This window comes from Hyperoodon ampullatus (assembly GCF_949752795.1).
Source record: "Hyperoodon ampullatus genome assembly, chromosome: 1".
NCBI lineage: Eukaryota > Metazoa > Chordata > Mammalia > Artiodactyla > Ziphiidae > Hyperoodon > Hyperoodon ampullatus.
Genome location: NC_136914.1, coordinates 158,728,661 through 158,742,702, shown reverse-complemented (window position 1 = coordinate 158,742,702; position 14,042 = coordinate 158,728,661). Strand labels below are relative to the sequence as shown.

The window sequence follows — 14,042 nt, the reverse complement described above, 5'->3', positions numbered from 1 at the left end:
GAGAAAGAAACAGATTTTTTAAAAATTCAAGGGTTTTTATTTGTCAAACAACATACAAGGAATTTGTATTCCGATTTGAATTTGAATTCAGCCTCAATAAGAAGAAAGAACATTAGGCCTGGTATTGAACCCACTTTGTAGAAGTCCTTGCTGTTTTGTGCTTTTTTTTTCTAGAGCAGGTCCAGAGCCCAGAAGAATAGTTTCCTGATGGATGCTCAATCTCTCCTCCCACCCTTGGAACATTTCCAAGAGGGAATAAAAGGAGGAAAAGCAGATGCTGCCATTCAGAACCAGATATAGAAAAATGGCAAGTAAATCATGGTCATGAAAATAATGACACATTTTTTGAGAGGTTTCTGTGTGTCAGACACTGAGTTCAGCAATTGGCCTGCTTTATCTGGATTCTTACAACCTCCTAGCAGTGAGTAATAGTTAAAATGCAGGTTTAGGAGCCAGACTGACTCAGTTTCTGGTTTGAATCCACTTGCTGTGGTGTGACCTTAGGCCTTAACCTTAACCTGTGTTTCACTTCTTCACATGGAAATAAAAGGAAGGGAATAAAAAAATCTATGTAGTGTTTTTTTGTGAGGATTGAAGAGCTAATACAGACAGGCTCAGTATTTAGCACAAAGTGAGAACAGTCATCCCTTGGTATCCATGGGGAATTGGTTCCAGGACCCATGTGGATACCAAACTCCACAGATGCTCATGTCCCTTATATAAAATGGCATAGTATTTACACAACCTCCTGTATACATTAAACCATATCTAGATTACTAATACATTGTTAATGCCATGTAAATAGTTGCGGGGCATGCAGTAAGTTCAAGTTTTGCTTTTTGAAACTTTCTGGAAATTTTTTAAGAAAAACATTTTCAATCCTTAGTTGGTTGAATCCTTGGGTGCAGAACCTGCAGGTACAGAGGGCTGACCATACTCAAAATGTTAGGTTTTATTATCATTACTATCACGATTGTTCTTATTCCCCCTCTACAGATGAGGCAATTTAGTGAGTCCAAATGACTTGGCCAAGGTCACACAGCTAGTGGATAGCAGAGTCAGAATTGAACTGTATGTTTGCCTGTCTAGCACAATTCCACTACATACAACACAATGTACCCTCGTCATAGCATAAGCAGACAGGTTGAGGAGGGAAGAGAGCCCAGGCTTCAGAGCTAAACATGTCTGGTTTGAATCCCATCACTTCTCTATACTCTGTGAGCCACTGGATAACTTTTACTCACATTCACTCTGTTCAGTTTCCTCATCTGTAAAATTAGTGTGGTATCCCACTTCTAGTGTTATGAGGAAGATTATAGATAATGTATATATTTTTAAGTTGGTACATAATAGATGCTTGATAAGTTGCTCTCATAGACTATCACAATATAATTAGTATAACTGCAGTCATAGTGTATAATGCTTTAATATCAAAATTATTTTTTAAGAATATATACTTCTATAAATAAAGTGTGGTCTATACATACAATGGAACATTATTCGTCCTTAAAAAGGAAGGAAATTCTGACATCTACTATAACATGGATGAACTTGAAGACATGATGCTAAGTGAAAAAAACCATTCATCAAAAAACAAATATTCTGATTCTGCTTATATGAGGTACCTAGAGTAGCCAAATTCATAGACAAAAAGTAGAATGGTGGTTGCCAGAGGCCAGGGGGAGGAGGAGATGGGGAGTTATTGTTTAATGCATATGGAGTTTCCATTAGAGAAGATGACAAATTTCTGGAGATGGATGGTGGTGATGGTTACACAACAATCTGAATGTACTTAATGCTGCTGAACTACACACTTACAAATAGTTAACATGGTAAATTTTATGTTTCATATATTTACCACAATAAAAAAATAAGAGAAAAAAGAACATTTTTGTATAAGAGGAAAACATTACTATTAAAATGATTGAAATGAGAATCACAGTCTTCAGATTAGCTCCTGGTTCTTCAGTAATATTTTGATGTTTTATATTGAGTTCCACCAAGAAGTCACTTTAGTCTTTATATTTTATGAGGGAGAAGGTGTGCATGACTTATTTTTATCCACAATATATGTTTCTATTTGAATTGGCAGGTGAGTATTAATCAGTGTAGAAATCATTCTAATGATACTGTCAGTGGAGAAATAATATTGTTGTGACACCAAGAGAACATTTTATTATACACATGACCTTGAAATAACATTTTTGCCAGGAAGTTTGATGCAGTGCACATGTGGGACATGATAGAAAGAAGCCAAGCTAAAGTGCATTAGTTATGTGCACTGCACATGATGTATAGGCCAAGTGCCAGTGAGATGCAAGGATATAATTGACTATGAAGGTCATTCCATCACCAGTATAATATTTGGAACAAAGATGTATTCAGTTACGCTGTTTATACTGCAGCTTCTCATTTTTATAAGCTTTCCTTTTTATGTGAGTTTTTTTTTTAACTCCCATAAGGCTTTTTTTTAAAGAGAAGGTCCTTTTTGTTTAAATTGTCTTGCACTCCAAATCCAAACCATCTTGAATTTTGAAAGATGACTTGCTTCTGACATTGAAACTCTTTCTCTTTTAAAATTTACTATAATAAATTTTAAATTTTGAGAAAAAACATCTAATAGACCCAGGCAGTCTTGTGTGTGTGTCTGTTCTATTTGCATCTGTTTCAGTCTCATTACATTCATACTTACTGATGTTCTCTTTTATCTCTTGCATTAGTTCTGCCTTGATAAAATACCAGCTCTAATTGCTCACCTTAGTTTCCCTTCCTTGACTTACATAGGACCCTCTTGGGCAGCGGAAGGAGCTGTTCATCTCCAGTCTTTGCTCTAAGCTCCTCTAAACACTTGTTTTTTCTCTAGACGCAATAGTGAGTATTTATCCATCCCTGCTCTCTCCAGAGAGCTCTTAGCCTCAAAGCACGAATATTTCTAAACTTTCTAGCAGGATCCTGTTACTTTTTGAATGTTTTCCTTGGGAGTTTGGAGAGAGTAAGTCTCTACAAGAAACCTCTTTTCTTATATATTTTGTCTTCTGCTATACTGAGATGTTTGGGTCCTATTTCCATTTAACTGGCACTCTTAACTAAAGTAATGTTTTCAGAGAGATTACAAGGGCGGCTATTTGCCAAATTCTCCTGTACTTGAAAGCAGTGGTCTTTTAACCTAAATTATAAATAACAAGGGGGCCAAGATCAAAATCTTATTCTCTCAGAATTCTTTATACATGATTCCAATGTCTTCTAGCATCAAGTGTTGCACATAAGAAATTTAATTCAAGTCCTAGTCTCACCTGAAATTTTTCTTTCAGGAAGCTTGTAAGAGTTTCTCTTTATCCTTGGAATTTATTTAGAAATTTCTTTATAATATGTTTAGGTGTGCTCCTTTTTACGACATGTAAAGTAAAAGCAATTAAATATTTCAGAACTAGAAAGACTAGAAAATTTTGTTAATTTTATTGGTTATTGTTCTAACACATGCTTATTTCTCTTTACCTGTTCAGGTGTCCTTCTTCCTGGATTAATATTCCATATGATTTCTCTTTCCCTCTTCGTTTCCATCTTATTCCTTTTTGCATTTCAATCTTCCATTTGGGACCATTTGCCCTCTGAGTAAGGTACATCTTTTAGAATTACTTTTTATGAGGCTCTTTTGGTGGTAAACTAAGATCTTGTTTTTCTAAAATGTGTTTATTTTACCATTATTTTTGAGAAAGTTTTGCTAGGCTAAGGTGACAGCTATTTTTTCTTAGTTCTCTAAAGGCATATTTTACTATGTTCTGCGTTGTGTCAGTGTCGTTGTAAGGGCAGCTATTAGTCTGATTGTTAACCCTTTGTAGGTAATTTGTCTTTTCTTACTGCATGCTCTTAAGATCTAGTTATTCTTATTGTTTCAAAGTTCAAAACGCTGTGTCTAGGTGTGGTTTTCTAATTTTATTTATCTTGTTTGGAATTCATTAAAATTTCTGATTCTGAGGCTTACTGTCTTTCACAATTTCTGAAGTCTTTGGTAATTGGCACGTCGAATATTTCCTCTTCCTTACATTCTCTGTCATACCCTGTGGATCTCCAGTTAAGCATTTGTTAGACCTCACCAGTTCTCAATGTCTCCCAACCTATGCTGCATATTTTATATCTCTTCACTTCACTCTGTTGCATTGTGTATAATTTCTTCGGCTTGGTTCCATTAATTTCTTCAGCTTTGTCTAATTTACTGTCTTACCCTTTAGCTGGGTTTTGTAGTCCATTAAGCTTTTAAATTTTAATTATTAAGAGTTTTACTTTTCAAAGTTTTATTTCATTCTTTTAAAATCTACATCATTTTTATAGCTAGCCTCTTGGTTTATTTTTTAAAACCTTTATTGGAGTATAATTGCTTTACAATGTTGTGTTAGTTTCTGCTGTATAATAAAGTGAATCAGCTATATGTATACATATATCCCCATATCCCCTCCTTCTTGTGTCTCCCTCCCACCCTCCCTATCCCACCCTTTCTAGGTGGTCACAAAGCACCAAGCTGACCCCCTGTGCTATGCAGCTGCTTCCCACTAGCTATCTATTTTACATTTGGTAGTGTATATATGTCCATGCCACTCTCTCACTTCGTCCCAGCTTACCCTTCCCCCTCCCCATGTCCTCAAGTCCATTCACTACGTCTGCATCTTTATTCCTGTCCTGCCCCTAGTTCTTCAGAACCTTTTTTTTTTTTAGATTCCATATATATGTGTTAGCATACGGTATTTGTTTTTCTTTTTCTGACTTACTTCACTCTGTGTGACAGACTCTAGGTCCATCCACCTCACTACAAAGAACTCAATTTTGTTTCTTTTTATGGCTGAGTAATATTCCATTGTGTGTATGTGCCACATCTTTAGCCATTCATCTGTCGATGGACACTTGGGTTGCTTCCATGTCCTGTCTATTGTAAATAGAGCTGCAATGAATATTGTGGTACATTACTCTTTTTGAATTATGGTTTTCTCAGGGTATAGGCCCATAGTGGGATTGCTGGGTCGTATGGTAGTTCTATTTTTAGTTTTTTAAGGAACCTCCATACTGTTCTCCATAGTTAGTCTCTTGTTTCTTGATTATAAGTTCAAACCACTCTGTTTCTATAGACCTACTAAATACACTTTTTAAATATCTCTAACAACTCCAGTATTTTAAGGCTTTGTGGGTAAAACTGTGTCTCCTTTTTTCCTCTGACTCTTGATACCTCGTTTCCTTGTATATTTTAGGAATTTTTTTTTTATGATCTCATATTCCTTGCAATATATCTGTGGGAATTATTTGAAGCCTGAGTTGAAGACCTATTCAATTTCATTAAAAGTTTGTTCTTAATTTCCTTTCTTTTGTTTTCTTTTGGCTTATATATTTTCCCTTGTTTTACTTCTTTACTTAAATCATTAATTTTCAGTCTTGTTTCCTTTCTTATATATACATTTAAGGCTATACATTTTCCATAAGCAATGTTTAAGTGACATTCCACATGTAATATTTTTCTTATCTTTCAGAATAAATATCTTCTATTTGCTTTTGTGATTTCTTCTATTGCCCACTAGTTATTTAGCAGGGTTTTTTTTTTAAACATTCCTAAACAAATGAGCTTACGTTTTATTTTTGTTGTTTACTTGTAACTTAATTGCATTGCAGTTGTGATTCTTATGTACTGATTCTTTGAAATTTTATGGTCTACAATATGGTGTATTTTCGTAAAGATTATGTTTGTCCTTAAAAAGAATGTGAAATCTCCAATTCTTGAGCACACATTTTTCCATCCTAACTGACCTGTCATTGAATTATGTTTATAATACCATTATTATGGAAGATTTATCAAATTCTGCTTACAACTCTCACTTTTTATATCATGTGTTTTGAAACCATATTACTCAGTACACACAAAATTAAAATTTTCATATTGTCCTGATGAACATTTAATCATTATGGAGTGCCTCCAAGTTTATTTTGTCCTCAAGTTTATTTTGTCTGGTATAAAGATAGCTTTACCATCTTTCTCTTCATTAGTATTTGCTCAGTATTGTTTTTTACTTTCTATATTCAAACTTTCTATGTGCTTATGTTCTCTGTCTTGTAAACAGCACATAACTGTAGCTGTTTTTTTAATTTTAAATCCAGCTTGATAATCTGGCTATTCGATTTATTATAATTGCTCATATATTTGGATGTACCTTATATTTGTCTTTCTCTTTTCTTCTTTTGAATTACTTTTTTCCTCACTACATTTTTGCCTCTACTGGTTTTGAAAATTTACATACTATTTCTATTATTGTGATGATTGGTCTTGAAATGTTAACATGCATTCTTAATTGAAAAACATCTAAATTACTCCAATGCCTTTACCTTTTCTGCATCACTACAAAAATGTTTAAATGTTTAAAATACTTGCAAAGCTGCCCTCTCCTCTAATCTCTCCTACTCCCTCCCAGCTATCTACCCACCTCAGTCACACTGGCCTCCTTCCTGATCCTTGAACAGGGCATGCACACTCTCACCTTAAAGCTTTCCACTGGCTGGTTCCTCTGAGGAAAACTATGTACCCCAGACACCTGCATGACTCTCTGTCTCCTTTCAAGTGTTTGCTTAATTTGAAAATTTCCCCACCATCTTATTTAAAATTGCATACCTTTTGGGCATTTCCTAGAGGCCCTCATTGCTGTATTTTTTTAATCATACCACTTATTACCTTTTAGTATACTAAATAACTTATTTATATTCTTCTTTCCCCACTAAAATTTAATCTCCATGAGAGAAGCGATTTTTTTTTCAATATTTTTTAAACTGCTGTATCCTCAGCTCCTAGAACACTTTCAGGCTCATAGTAGGCCCTTAATAATCATTTGTGAAATGTTCAATGAATCCAGGCCCCAAACCCATATGAGAGCCAATTATTGTCCCTGAATTATTAGGGAAACTTCTCTCCTGCCCCCCCCCCCACTTTTTTTTTATCATCACCCAGAGGTATGGCTGAGACAAGTTTTACTGATGTCTCTCCTTTGGAGCATTATTTGTACTGAACTAGTTCACCTTTTCCTGAGTGTGTTTCCTTTCTGTTCCTGACTTTATGCTATTTCTCTAATCAGGTTCCCCACTGCTCAGAAACGTAACCCAGATCTCATCTCCACCATGTCCTGTCTCCTCGTTGTGGACACACAAAGTTCTCATCCTCTTTGGACACCAGTGTCTGTAGATGTCTCCAGGGTATTTGGTGGTTTCAGCCTCACTTAATTCCTTGGACTGCACTTAAAGTTTACTCCAGCCCTCAGATAACTTTTTACACATTTTTGAAGCCTTATTCATTCATTTAAAATATTTTTAAATGTTTTATCTGGTGTTTTTAAATGTCTCTGAATCTCTACCAGTCAAGCTGGGATTCATCTTTCATGATTTGTGAAATATACCTGGAGCAGTGTGCCTTTCTTATATAGTCGTTTATTTCTTCTCTTTACTGTTGTCACTGCCATGACCTTCAGAGCCACTGCCACAGCTGGAACTACCACTTGAGCTATTGTGTGGCTGCTTAGGGAAACTATTAAACTGAATTCAAGACAATAATGCATTAGAACACAAGGACTATCTGGTTTATTATTGATGTCTCTCTAACTGAAAACTTTTGTACAATCCTGTACCTATTCTCCAAGTGTGATTTTTCTGGCCTGTACTGGAAATCAAGACATTAGACAAAGATGAAAAAACTATATTGAAAGAAAAAGTCTAACTGACAATCTCATGTTTATTTCACTACTGAAACTCAAGCTATTGTGGCACAGGCAATCTTGGACTAGTAGCTTGGGAAGATTCCCTAAGGAACACTGAAAAGTGGGAGGAAACTTACATGTAGTTCAAGTTCTTAAGAGGGGCAATCTAAACAATGACTGTGATCTTTCAGGGATTAGATTATGTGGGGATATTGGTTTCCTATTGCCTCTGTAACAAATCACCACAAATTTAGCTGTTTAAACTAACACAAATGTATTATCTCAGTTTCTGTCGGTCAGAAGTTCAGAGTGGTCGAGTCTCTGCTTAGAGTCTCACAGCTGAAAGCAAGGGGTCAGTAGAGCTGTGCTCCTTTCTGGAGGTTTGAGGGGGGAAGCCTTTCCTCACTCTTCAGGTTGTTGGTACCTATTTCCTTGCTGGCCATCAACCAAAGGCTGTTCTCAGCATTCCTTAGCTCTTAGCCCCTCTTCCCCCATCTTCAAAACCAGCACTGGTGGGTCAGGTCCCTCCCAGTCTTCACCTCTCCTTGTGTTCTCTTCTGCTTTTAAGGGCTAATGTGATTAGATTGGGTCCATCAGAATAATCTCCCCATCCCAAAGTCTGTGACCTTAATCACATCAGCAAAGTCTCCTTTGCCGTGTGAGGTCACATATTCACAGGTTGCAAGGATTAAGGTGTAGACATCCTTGGGAGGCCATTTTCTGCCTACGACTGTGAGCAAGAATCCAGATTATAGAAACCAGGAGAAAGCGTATTAATAGTAGAAAGGGAAGTCAGGACCACTAATGTCCAGGTATGAAGACCACTGATGTCCAGAGATATTTTCTGAAGCCCAGAAGTTTCTCCATGAAGACATGCAACAGGACATTGGCAGATATCCATGAATCAGACTCACAGCTGAGGCTCAAGCAGGTGGGATTTGATGTTAATAGAAAGCCCTTAGCCTGATGGCCACTGGTAATCTTTCAGACACCACTCAAATTTATCCAGGCTGGTGTGCTTTCCCTCTCTGGAATGACAGAAAACTCTTCAAGGAAGAGGAAGCCCTGAGGCACCAGTCTTATTTCTTGCTAAAGCTATCTCTTGGGCTTCGCTTTGAGGTTGGAAGTGGTTGGCATTTTCAATCCAATTTTGGGGCTTTCAGCCTATTTAAATTACAGGCCACCAGCAGAATATCTTTTTTAGGTGTTTTCTTTTATCTCTCCTTATAGATTGCCTAGCCATGGTCTGAGTTCATATCTCATTTGTATGCTTTTGCTGAACGTGGCAAGGAAGAATCAGAACATGCCAACATTTTGATTTTTTTCTACCATTTCCTCTAATTATATGCCTTAGTATTTGGTAATATAGATTTACCAAATATTTTGCCACTGGATGGTAATGGTCACCAACTCTCCAGACTACAAATGTCTTCCTGGTATCCTTCCTCCCCCACTAGACCACTTTCACATTACAGGTTGCATTATTTGCAGCACTTAAATTTCTAGATACCAAAATCTCTGTCATATACTAATAAATTTTCCTAAAAACAGCAGAAAAATGTGGCTTAACACATGGAAATTTATGTGTCTCATTCAAGAAGTCTAGGAGTAAGGAGGCTCTTTACATCTTTCCATACACTGCCATCCATTGTGTATAGGTCTTAATCTTTGTGGCTAGTACTTCATGGTTCCAGCATGGCTACCACACCTCCAGGATTCACATCCACATTCCAGGCAATAAAAAAGAGGCAAGAAACATAAGGGGTGAAGGATAGAAGAAGAGGCATCCCAACCAAGTTCGCCTTTTTACAGACTCCTGAAACCCCTCTCAGAGATTTTTGCTTACATCTCTCTTTTGCCATAAATGAGACATAGTTTTAAAAAGAATCTAAGAAGTAAGCATTTTTATCTATTCAGGGTTCAATTTATAAAAAATAAATGGGAGAATAGATATTGGACAGGCAAAGAGCAGTGTCTGACAACTATATTGCTATTGTAAAGAATAAAGATATATGTATATATATACATGCTTACCAAACAAAATTACCACCATATAATGCTAAAGTTGAAGAAGCAAGTTGTAGAGGAATGTGTGTATGAGTATTTGTTGGTAAAAAAAACCAAAAACAATTAACTGCTACATGTATATATATATACGTGCATGAAAATATTTTGGGAAGGTTATACACTAAACTGGAATGCAGCTAAAAATACAGTGAAAATTATATTACAGCTAATAAACAGGAATTGCATCTAATAATAATAGCAAACATTTACACAATATCTACTATTCTTCCAAGCACTGTTGTGTTTAACAAACATTAATTCATTTTATCTTCACAATCACTTTATAAGATTTTACTAATATTACCCTTAATTTACAGATGAGGAAATGGAGGCACAAAGAGTTAAATACCTTGTTCAAGGTCACATACCTAATGTTAGAGGTGGAGTTTGAATCCAGGAAGTGTGGTGCAAAGTCTAGGCACTTAACCTTGAAAATATATATAATTTTATAACTTGATAGAATTAAATCAATTACCTCGCCTTAAAACCCACCCCAAAACAGCAGCAGCAATAGCAACAACAGCAAAGCAGAAAGAGTGTACATGAACTCTAAGCAAAACGTGGGCTCTCAGTGAAGATTGTCATCAGTCCTCCCCAGCCATGCCCTTACCTTCGGGTGCTTTTTCATCTCTCTAGAAGACCAGGGTTCTCCCGACACATACTCCCAGCCCAGGAGAGCTACCCAGGATCCCAATCACCAGCTCTATTCTGAATTTCCTCCATGAGTGACGCCCCTATTTTTCCTTCTCTTCCTCTCCCATCTAAACATAGCTGTCCACCCACTTTGGAGTCATGCATTTTTCTTGACAAGTTGATAACTATAAAATAATGAGATAACTGTTTGCCCTAAGGGGCGGGAAAGTTCAAGAGCTGAGAGAAAGAACCCTGTCATTCCCATGTCTGTGGAAATAACTAACATTTATGTGGTTTTAAAGACCTTAAGGAGCTTCCACATACCGTTGCTCATTTAATTCAGTCTTTATGATAACCCTGTGATGGTTTTCATTCCTAGTTTACAGAAGAGGAAACTGAGGCTCTGTGAGAATAAGTACTTTTTTTTTTTTAATCCACCAAGTTCTCTCTGTGAACAGTGACAGAGGTGATCTTAAGTCTGGTTATCCTTTCCCCAAACTGCAGCAAACTCCTTTTACATAAACTTTCTTGGCCAGGCATTTCCACATATGTTACTCATGAAATCTGTAGCTAGAATAGTGAAAATTTATCATCACTGCTGGAAAAATAAAGCTCGAGGGTAAAAGAAAGAGGTTGGGCAAGGGGAGATCATTAACGTGGTACCGTTTTCATTCACAGTAGCATATTTCGGTTAAAACTAAATGTCTTTTTAGCCTCCATTTCCCTTTAGTTTTGACACAGTCTTTTAGTTTATGCTAACTACTGGAAAATAGTCATTCCTAAAGATTTATTTTTCCTTCTTTCCTAAATACTTAGCTCCTCTGTTGCTTTATCTAGAAATAAAAGATTATTATGGCTGACTGCTGATTTGGGTGATCTATATTGGTCATATTCGTGTGTTACAAGTAGTTTTATGTGTAAAAACGTAGTATAACTGAAATGTAAGCTTTTTTTTAATTTATTTATTTTTATATTTATTTTTGGCTGTGTTGGGTTTTCGTTTCTGTGCAAGGGCTTTCTCTAGTTGCGGCAAGTGGGGGCCACTCTTCTTCGCGGTGCGCAGGCCTCTCACTATCGCAGCCTCTCTTATTGTGGAGCACAGGCTCCAGACGCGCAGGCTCAGCAGTTGTGGCTCACGAGCCCAGTTGCTCCGCGGCATGTGGGATCTTCCCAGACCAGGGCCCGAACCCGTGTCCCCTGCATTGGCAGGCAGACTCTCAACCACTGTGCCACCAGGGAAGCCCCAATGTAAAAGTTTTAAAGGTTGAGAAGGATCTTATAAAAACAAAGCTTGTGCCCACAATGCATTGCGGAGAGTTTGTTGGTTTAAGAAATGCAAACAGAACCCGTGTTTAAAGACCGGATGGGAAAATGATTGTTTTCCGGAAACAATCGGAAAATGACTGGAAGTCTTTGTTCCCACAATAAATTTGAGTCAAAAGAACAAACAAAGGTAGCTCTCAAGATTGTTCCACTCTGAATTCTCTAAGAAGGTTTTTATCCCTGAAGGGAGAAGTTTCTGAAGTTGAATATCTTGACTGACACTTTATTTCCATCCCCGTGACCCCCTAACTTGATTCCTAACAAGATATTGAGCAGGATTGGAAAATCTAATTTTTAATTAATAAAATCTGATATTGTACATTTAAATTGCAGCAACTGGAGAAATCTGTAAAATAAGTTAAATTGATGTAGTAATTGAGTCCTGGAATTGAGAACTAAAAAGAACCTGAGAATGTATTTTTGGAATATTTCTTGGCCAAAGATCAGGAAAGACTCCCTTCTCCTTGCTAGGCCCCCCTTATTTGTAAGGCACAAAATGTTTAGAACTTGGAAAAGCAGACATCGGTTAGAACAGTTTTTCAGCAGTGCCCCTTTTATTTTTGAGGTAATATTAAATAATAATTGAATACTATCCATACTGGTTTGCCAGCTCTCTACTAGTGAAGTTTCTGTCTGTGAGCTATTTTATATATCCCAGGAGAAGAGAAGCCCCATCACTCCCCCCTCTGCCCTCTGACTTCCAGCCCCCAACCTTTTAGAAGGAGCAGCCAAAGGTAGGCTCCCAAAGGTCACAAGGTCCACTTGTGAATACAACCTGTTCACTGCATCTATCCTCGCCAGTGACCTGCCTTTCTCTTTTATATCCAGAAGAGTTCATAACAGTGACGCCTAATTGTAACTCTTCCTGTCGAATTTAGGGTGCTGAGAGACAGGCTTTTTATACCTTCCAATAAAAGTATCATAAATTAGTAAGAACCCCCAAGTTCTCATAACACAGATCAGGATATGAAGGCTCCTTACATGATTCTCTTCTTCAATAACTTATGTAGATTATTTCTCTGGCACTGAATGGTCTAAGCCTTGTAAAACCACATGCTGTTAAGTGCTATTGGTCAAATCCTTCTTCTTTCCTGATGAAGGAAGAATAGTTTCTAGGCAAATGACCCAGAAGCATATTCACCTGCAAGTCAGGATTGTCCAAAGGCCAATCTAGTGCACCTTCCAAACTAATGCTGGAATTACCACCACAGTGTGCTTCCCGAGGTTTGATTATGAAGCTTCTGTCGGGACTCCTGAAATGACTGGGCCAGGGACAGAGGAATGCTCACTATTCTTAGTGTCTCTTCACATTCTAGGGGCAGTCTCTTTACATTGAACCATTAACTCTGCTATGATAGTAGTTCTCCAGTTGTCTTAGCTCTGGGGTCAGCCAAGAGAACATCCTCTCTTTATTTCCATTTCCATAAGTGTGATCTGTGCACTTTTTCCCCCATACAGAGTCTTTCTAAGCCCTTTTGTAAAGCTCTACATTCTCAGGAAGTAGTGTCAGCATTAGAGATGTCTTACACATCAGTTACTAGAATCATATTAGTTTTAAAGGAAATAAAATTACTTCTGCAACTAGAGACTACAATGAAAATTAAGTTTGTGATGGCATCAGGCTTGAAGCAAATCCATTTACACACACACATACACACTGCACCACTATCTGTCACTGCTCCGATTTCATCTGTGACCTAGCTGTGGCTTCCAAAATTTTACATCACCGTGGGGAAGCTCATCCTTGAAGATATTTAGCTTTCTTACATTTTACTTTATATAAAACCTTGGCTACATGTGAGGCTTCCCATTTATCTCAACATCTCCTCAGCACTGTGATTTTTTTAATTAAAAATTTCCGTTTGGCAGCTCAAGAATTCTGAAATAACAAGATATGCATCCCATTGAAGATGAGCTGTGAAAAATCTTAGTTGAAATTTGTTTAACCTACAACTGCCTCACTCCTCAGAGATTCTGTGAACTGAAAGACAAATCTCAATCATGTACAATTGTTTTCCATTTCATGGAGATTTGTGTACCACCCACTGAGAATGAGGGGCAATTATTTTTAATAATAGAGACAAAATTGGAAGGTGTTCCACTTACTAATTAAAAATCTTCCCTTGACTTAAATGTGTCCAAAAGAAATTCTGAACTATGATTTTATGCATTTTATCTCTAGCTGAAGACCAAGTTTATAACCTAATATAGTAGCAATGGGATATTTTAAAGACTAGACATGTCAAATATTTTTTAACTGACCTGTTAGAAGTATTCATTCTCACACCTTTTCCTTCTCATAGT

At 37.0% G+C, this 14,042-nt stretch overlaps 1 protein-coding gene across 1 annotated transcript in view; it reads left to right on the top strand.

Annotated features, from left to right (window-relative positions):
• The window catches only part of ARHGEF38 (Rho guanine nucleotide exchange factor 38), a gene marked incomplete at its 3' end in the record, with an annotated part of 153,992 nt that overhangs the window by 32,068 nt on the left and 107,882 nt on the right, over nucleotides 1-14,042 (top strand). The gene's annotated exons all lie outside the window — the stretch shown is intronic.